Source organism: Heterodontus francisci, unplaced genomic scaffold, assembly GCF_036365525.1.
Source record: "Heterodontus francisci isolate sHetFra1 unplaced genomic scaffold, sHetFra1.hap1 HAP1_SCAFFOLD_61, whole genome shotgun sequence".
Lineage (NCBI taxonomy): Eukaryota > Metazoa > Chordata > Chondrichthyes > Heterodontiformes > Heterodontidae > Heterodontus > Heterodontus francisci.
Genome location: NW_027141441.1, coordinates 9,630,433 through 9,639,243, shown reverse-complemented (window position 1 = coordinate 9,639,243; position 8,811 = coordinate 9,630,433). Strand labels below are relative to the sequence as shown.

Genomic DNA, 8,811 nt, shown 5'->3' with positions numbered 1-8,811 from the left:
CCTACATTAACAGCGGCTTGGTGTCCTTGTTTTGGAAGAAAATACATACATTCAAGTTTTCCAAAAAATTAAAGAACACAACATGTGAGTAATATTCCCCATTGCTTTCTCAGTACTGATGGATTGTGAAGCGGGAGACAGCCAGAAGTGCCACTGAGCCGCACAGACCCCGAGCTGAGAATGAAATGAGATCAAATTCAATCTTTCATAGTGAGATGCTGCTGAGAGGTAAGAGTCCTGAATCAAAGCGAGACTTGCTCATTTCAAACACTCCCTGTACTCTCTGCTCATGAAGCCTTAAAAAAGGGAATAACAGAATGGCACTCAAGCTCACAACCCTGCCATTAAAAGTCTCATATTCGACTGACAGAACTGTCACTTCTACTCGGTCTCTTATTAGATGGATGCAACTCCAACGCAGGGATGGCATTCAAATCCTCCCATGGGTCCACATGTCAGACTGAGTTCCATGTTGTAGACTCAAGCAAAGGAAATCTGCTCACTTCCAAAACTATCAGCGAATTGAAGCTGATTACAATCAACATCATCAGAGGTCAGAACTACCTGGTGAAAGAAGACACTCTGAAGAAGGATCCACAGTTATTCAAAGGCATGGACAAAGTGAAAAACAAGAAAATCGATGATTCAATGCAAGCCAAACAACAGAAACACTGAAGAATTCCATTCCATTCCAGTCCAGAACCCAGTCCTGTTGTTTTTGGAGTCAGGTCACAATTACAGCAACAACTTTATATTCCCACTTGGCTATTTGTTCATTTAGTTTATTGCAATTTTGTCGACAAGCTCTTTGAATCCAGTTGTCTGGTCCTCATGCCAGCTCTGTTTGGAAGTCAATTCCACCTTCTGCAAAGCTGAAACCAATAGATAACCTGAATCTAAAAATGCCAGCAGGCCAGGGCTCATCTGGGATTAGAATCCTGGATTTCTTATATGTTAATCAATCACATTCCCTAAGCGAGAATCACACCCCTAGACCAACGAGCCACTGACCAGTCAGGTTTCTTTAGCTGCTGTGGAATTTCACTGGAACCCCCCAGCCTATCATCCATTTTTTTTTCAGATCAAAGCAACATCCTGCAAATGCTGAAATAAAAACAGAAAGTGCTGGAAATGTTCAGCAGCTCTGGCAGCATCTGTGCTGTGAGAAACACATTTAACGTTTTTGGGCACTCACCTTTTGTTGCAGCCATCCTTTCAGACTGCTTCTGTCCATCCAATCTCACTTTCTATTCTATCCACATTCTAACCATTCACTACGTTACTACATTTTTCATGAATTCCTCATTTCTTTTATTAATGACAATTTTGTATTTCTGGCTTTTGCTTCAGACACCACCACAAGTGGAATCATGTCTCCATCTACCCAATCAAACCACTTCGCTGTGTCCTCACATTGCAATGTTTCTTTAACCCTGACAGACTGTGGAGTTTCTGCTGCTTGATTGCAGTTCTTGCTTCCCGCCAGTAGATGTCACCTCACTCCAATACAGTGAAGTTTTCAAATCTGAGAGAGACACAACAGGAAATAATTGTTCACATTATAGTGAATGTGTGGGATTTAGAAATACTAGGAGTGGAGACGAGTTATTATTGCACTCTGCTATTACATCTTTTATAATGGACTCCAGCATTTTCCCCACGACTGATGTCAGGCTAACCGGTATATAATTCGCTGTTTTCTTTCTGCCTCTTTTTTTAAATAGTGGAGTTACATTAACTACCGTCCAATCCATTGGAACTGTTCCAGAGTCGATAGAATTTTGAAACAAGACCAGAAATGCATCTGCTATTTCAAGGGCCACCTCCTTAAGTACTCTGGGATGCAGATTATCAGGCCTTGGGGATTTATCGGCCTTCAATCCCATCAATTTCCCAAACATTCCCTACGAATACAGATTTCATACAGTTCCTCATTCTCATTAGACCCTATGTTCCCCAACATTTCTGGGAGGTAATTTGTCTCGTCCTTTGTGAAGACAGAACCAAAGTATGTATTTAATTGGTCTGCCATTTCTTTGTTCCCCATTATAAATTCCCCCGCTTCTGACTGTAAGGGACCCACATTTGTCTTCACTAATCTTTTTCTCGACACATATCTAGAGAAGCTTTTACAGTCAGTTTTTATGTTCTCTGCTAGCTTACTCTCATACTCTATTTCCCCCTTCTTATCAATCCTTTTGTCCTCCTCTGCTAAATTCCAAACTGCTCACAATCTTCAGGTTTGCTGCTTGTTCTGGCCATTTTATATTTCTCCTCCTTGGATCTAATACTTTCCTTAATTTCTTTTGTAAGCCACAGTTGAGCCACCCTTCCTGTTTTACTTTTGCACAGACAGGAATGAACAATTGTTGTAATTCATCCATGCGCTCTTTAAATGCTAGCCATTGCCTATCCACTATCAACCCTTTAAGTAACGTTCCCCAATCTATCATAGCCAACTCCCGCCTCATACCTTCATAGTTTCCTTTGTTTAGATTCAGGACCCTAGTCTCGGAATCAACTCTCTCACTCTCCATCTTAATGAAGAATTTTATCATATTATGGGCGCACTTCCCCAAGGGACCCCACACAACAAGATTGTTAACTAATCCTTTCTCATTACACAATACCCAGTCCAGGATGGCCTGTTCTCTAGAGGTGTTATACACCTCTATCAATTCTCCACTCAATCTCCTTTGATATAGGCTGAATATTCCTAGCTTTTCCAACCTAACCTTGTAACTAAAATCCCCCATCCCTGGATCCATTCTGGTAAATCGCCTCTGCATCCTCTCAAGGACCCTCACATTCTTTCTAAAGTCTGCTGAGCAGAACTGGAAGCAACACTCCAATTGGGGCCTAACCAGAGTTTTATAATGGTTCAGCATAACTTCCCTGCTTTTGTACTCAATGCCTCTATTTATAAAGCCCAAGATCCCATATGCTTTGCTAACCACTCTCGCAATATGTCTTGCCACCTTCAAAGATCGGTGCACATGAACCCCAAGTCCCTCTATTCCAGCACACTCTTTATAACTGTGCCATTAAGTATATACTGCCTCTCCCTATTCCTTATGCCAAAATACATCACCTCACACTTGTCACTATTAAATTCCATCTGCCACCTGTCTGCCCATTCTGCTAGCCTATCACTGTCCTGTTGCAGGCAGTTCATATCATCCTCACTGTTTGCCACTCCTCCAAGTTTGGTGTCATCGGCTTATTTTGAGATTCTACTCTGTATTCCAAGATCCAAGTCACTTACTTTTAGCAAAAAAAGCAGTGGTTCTGGCACTGACCCTTGGGGAACACCACTGTCGACTATCCTCCGGTCTGACCAAGACCATTTAATATGACTCGCTGTTTTCAGTCTTTAAAACAATTTACTATCCAAATGGACACTGACCCTCCTAATCCATGAACCCCAATTTTGTTAACCACCCTTTTATGTGGTACTTTATAAAATGCTTTCGTAATATCCATATAAACAACATCCACTGCATTCCCTTCATCAGTATTCTCAGATAGTTTATCAACAAATGCAGTTAGATTCGTCAAGCATGAACTCCCATTGATAAATCCATGCCCACTCTCCTGAATTAACTCAAACCTCTCCAAAGGACTTGATTTTTTTCCCTGACCTGTTGATCTCATGCTGATAGCAAGCTCACCATAGAGCATGTTTTTGGCAATGTGACCGTCATCCATTTGGCCCAGTCAACAGAGTCACCGCTGACTCAAGAGGGCAAACATGCTGCGGATCCCTGCACGCTGGTGTACTTCCGCATTCGGCACTCTGTCCTGCCAGGAGATGCCCAGTATCCATCTGAGGCAGTGGAGGTGGAAGCTGTTCAGCCGCTTTTTTTGGCTTGTATAAGTTGTTGATGCTTCTCTACTATAAAGCAGGGTGCTGAGAACACAAGCCTGGTACACGTGGAGCTTTGTATTTTCGGTCAGTTTGCTGTCAGTTCACACTTGTCTTCTCAACTTTGACATGACAGCTGCAGCATTGACAATCCTGGTGCTGATTTCAGCATCAAGGGACAGATTTCTGGTGATTGTTGATTGAAGGTATGTGAAGCTGTTGACAACCTCCAAAGTGAGGTTGTCGATGTTGATGGAAAGTGGAGTCTCTACGTCCTGGCCCATAACTTTGATCTTCCTGATGCTGATTGTCAGTCCAAACTCATTGCAGGCCAGGGAGAACCGATCTACAAGCTGCTGTGACTGAACTTCATTATGGGATGTCAGCACAGCATCATCAGCAAATAGCAACTCACAGACTAGGAATTTACCCACTTTGGTCTTGGCGCACAGTCTTGCCAAGTTGAACAGCTTGTCGTCAGCTCTGATGTGCAGGTGAACACCTATATCTGAGTAATTGAAAGTGTACAATAGCAGCATGGAGAAGAATATGCCAATGATAAAGGATGTGATAACTAGACAGTTCGAAAATGATGACATGATTGGGCAGAGTCAACATAGATTTATGAAAAGGAAAACAGGTTTGAAAAACCTGTTGAGATTTTTGAGGATGTTACCTATAGAACAGATAAAGGAGAACCAGTGGATGTGTGGTATTTGTATTTTCCTTTGGTAAGGTCCGACACAGGAGGTGAGTAAACAAAATTAGAGCACATAGGCTTGGGGATAATATACTGATATGGATTGAGAATTGGTGAACAGACCGAAAACAGAGAGCAGGAATAACGGGTCCTTCTCAGGATGGCAGGCTGTTACTATTGGGGTACTGCAAGGATCAGTGTTGGAGCCACAGCTGTTAACAACCTATATAAATGATTTGGATGTGGGGATTAAATGTAATATTTCCAAGTTTGCAGATGACACAAAGCTCGGTGAAGTGTGAATTGTGAGGAGGATGCAGAGAGGCTTCCAGGGGACCTGGAGAGGCTAAGTGAATGGGCAAGAACATGGAATATAATGTGAATAAGTGTGAAGTTATTCACTTTGGTAGAATAAACAGAAAGACAGAGTATTTCTTAAATGGTGAGAGGTTGGGAAGTGTCGACGTCCAAAGGGACCTGGGTGTCCTTGTTCCTGAGACACTAAAAGCTCTTGTGCAGGTGCAGCAATCAATTAGGAAGGCAAATGGTATGTTGTACCCACACGAGGGGTCATGAGTACAGGAGTAAAGATGTCTTGCTGCAATTGTATAGAGCCTTGGTGAATCCGCACTGGAGTATTGTGTACAGTTTAGTCTCCTCATCTTATGAAGGATACACTTGCCATAGAGGGGGTGAAACAGAGGGTCAACAGACTAATCTTTTTTTTTGCATTTATTTCATTTCATCTCAGTTTGTTCAGTTTGCTTACCTACTGTTTTTTTTTAGGTTTGTACTTCCTGCTGTTCAATATTCAGTCCATTAACACCTAATCTGTACGAATGCTTTGTCTTTCAACACACCATTAACATATTGTTTGCCTTTGCTGCATGACCTTTTGGTCAGCTATGTGGCCTTGTCCAATCTACACCTTCTCCTTTGTTATCTCTTGCCCCACCCCCACCCCACTTGCTTATAACCTGTGACTTTTCTAATATATGTCAGTTCCGAAGATGGGTCACTGACCTGAAACGTTAACTCTGCTTCTCTTTTCACAGATGCTGCCAGACCTGCTGAGTGGTTCCAGCATTTCTTGTTTTTATGTCACCAGACTAATCCCTGGGATGGTGGGATTGTCTTATGAGGAAACTGGGCCTGTATTCCTTAAAGTTTCGAAGAATGAGAGGTGATCTGATTGAAACTGACAAAATTCTTACAGGGCGTGACAGTGTGGATGTAGACAGGATGTTTGCCCTGGTTGGTGAGTCTAAAACCAAAGGACATCGTCTCAGAATAAGGAGTAGGCCATTTAAAACTGAGATGGGTGGAATTTCTTCACTCAGACGGTGGTGAATCATTGGAATACTGTGCCCCAGAGGGCTGTGGCAGCTCAATCATTGAGCATGTTCAAGACAGAAATTGATAGAAATCTTGATACTCATGACATCCAGGGATATGGGGATAGCATGGGAAAGGGGCTTTGAGGTAGGTGATCAGCCATGATCGAATTGAATGACAGAGCAGGCTCGACGGGCTGAATAGCTTACTCCTATGTTCCTCTATTCCTAAGAGAGTTGGCGCCAGCGCGCAGCCCTGCTTTACCCCACTGCTGATCTTGAAACCGTCTGATGTTGCTCCATTGTAACTGATGGAACTGTGCATGTTCTCGTGGAAAGAAGAGATGATGCCCAAGAGGTCAGGAGGGCAGCCTCTGTTCCATTGCAGTTTGAAGAGGCCGTCTCTGCTGACAAGATCAAAGGCCTTAGTGATGTTAACAAAAATGTGTGAGGCTCAGTGGCGCAATGGATAGCGTGTTGGACTTCTAAATAATGATTACGACGATATTCAAAGATTGTGGGTTCAAGTCCCACCAGAGTCAGATTCTGGACCAGAAACAGAAGAGCACAACGGAACAACAAATGAAGAAATGCGCCAAAAGCACAGACTCGGAGACCGCGAGAGAGAGGAGCACGGCAGGAGCAGAGCAGGGGAAAAAAAAATCGAGGAGTGACGTCATAATGGAGAGTGAGAGCAGGGAAACAGAGAGCCGCTGGGGTGAGGACACAGGATTTGGTTCTTTCTTCGGTGCAGTGGAAGGAGCTGTTTGGTGATGATCTGGTAAGCTGTGACATCACAGGCAAGCAGGTAGTTGATTGGTTTGGAAGAACCGACCTGCTTGATGCGCATCTGGTAAGTGATTAAGATCCATTTTAGTCCTAACGTTTAAAATAGTAAACAAACTAGTGGTAAGTTTAATAAAATATGCAATAAAATTAATAATTGAATAAAATATTTAAGTAGTTAATTGAAACACGTTAAGGTTGACAGGACAGGTGATGTGTCACAGCTGCAGCATGTGGGAGTTCCTGGATGCCAGTGTGATCCAGGGCAAACACGTCTGCAGTAAGTGTTTGCGGCTCAAAGAGGGAGAAAAAAGGAATGTAGTGGTAGTAGGGGACAGTATAGTAAGGTGGATTGACTCTGTTCTCTGCAGCAAAAGCAAGAGTCCAGACGGCTGTGTTGCCTGCCGGTGCCAGGATTCAGGACATCTGCTCAGGGCTGGAGCGAAACATACAATGGGAGGGGGAGGATCAAGTCGTCGTGGTCCATGTCGGTACCAGCGACATAGGCAGGACAAGGATAGAGGTTCTGCAAAGTCAGTATGAGGAACCAGGCACCAAATTAAGAAGCAGAACCTCAAAGTTAATCATCTCTGGATTATTACCTGAGCCATGTGCAAATTGGCATAGGACAAATAAGATTAGAGAAAGTAATGTGCGGCTGAAAGACTGGTGTGGTATTAGTGGGTTCCGGTTCATGGGGCATTGGCACCAGTACTGTGGAAAGAGGTGGCTGTACCGTTGGGACGGTCTACACCTGAACCGTGCTGGTGCCGGTGTTCTAGCGAGCCACATAACGAGGGAAGTAGAGACGGTTTTAAACCGAATAGTGGGGGCAAGGGATCAAATTTGGGAAGATATGGTGAATCAAGGAGGAGAGACAAGGCAAGAGAGAAAGGTATAAATATGGGAAATGATAAACAGACTGTGTCAGGAAGGGACAGAATGTACGAATCTAAGAGTAAATCGACAGATAAGGCTAGAGGTGACAAAAATAATAAAAGGACAAAACTAAATGCTCTGATTCTGAATGCATGGAGCATTTGAAACAAAACAGATGAACTGGGAGCACAAATAGAATAAATAAGTACGATCTGATAGTCATTACAGAGACATGGCTGCAGGGCGACATAGATTGGGATGTGAATATTGGAGGTGACATGGCATTTTGGAAGGACAGGAAGCTAGGAAAAGGTGGCGGGGTAGCTCTGTTAATTAATGATGGTATTAGCGTAATAGAGAGGGATGACCTGAGTTCTGGAGATCAGGATGCAGAAGCAGTTTGGGTACAAATGAGAAATCATGAAGGCAAGAAGTCACTTGTGGGAGTGGTGTACAGGCCACCTAACATTAACCACACTGTCGGATGGGATATAAAGGAAGAAATAATGGCAGCTTGTCAGAAAGGTACTGTGATAATTATGGGGGATTTTAATCTACATATGGATTGGAAAATTCAGATGGGCAGAGGTAGCCTAGATGAGGAGTACATAGAATGTTTTGGGGATAATTTCTTGGAACAATACATTCTGGAGCCAAACAGAGAGCAGGCTATACTAGACCTGGCATTGTGCAACGAGATAGGATTAATTAATGACCTCATAGTTAAGATGCCCCAAGGTAGTAGCGATTATAATATGATTGAATTTTACATTCAGTTTGAGGGAGAGGAGAGTGGGTCCCAGACTAGTATTTTAAATTTAAAAAAGGGCAATTATAAGGTCATGAAAGCAGAGCTAGCTAAAGTGAACTGGCAAATTAGGTTAAGGGATAAGTCAATAGAGATGCAGTGGCAGACATTTAAGGGGATATTTCAGAATACACAGAATAGATACATTTCAACGAGAAAGAAAAGTTCCAAAGGTGGGACTCACCATCCATGGTTCACGAAAACAGTTAAAGATACTATCAAAATTAAAGAAAAAGCCTATAATTGTGCAAAGGCTTGGAGGCAGGTCAGAAGATTGGACAGAATATAAAAAAAACAGCAAAGAATTACTAAAAGATTGATAAGGAAGGTCAAATTAGAGTATGAGAGAAAGCTCGCAAGGAATTTCAAGACAACTAGTAAGAGTTTCGATAGATATTTTAAAAAGAAAAGAGTTAACAAAGCGACTGTTGGTCCAATA

At 42.7% G+C, this 8,811-nt stretch overlaps 1 non-coding gene across 1 annotated transcript; it reads left to right on the top strand.

Annotated features, from left to right (window-relative positions):
* The first annotated feature begins 6,350 nt into the window (after positions 1-6,350).
* trnar-ucu (transfer RNA arginine (anticodon UCU)) lies at positions 6,351-6,441 on the top strand. Its single transcript is given in 2 exon segments — positions 6,351-6,387; positions 6,406-6,441. It is a non-coding gene; the product is annotated as a tRNA-Arg (tRNA).
* Positions 6,442-8,811: the final 2,370 nt, after the last annotated feature.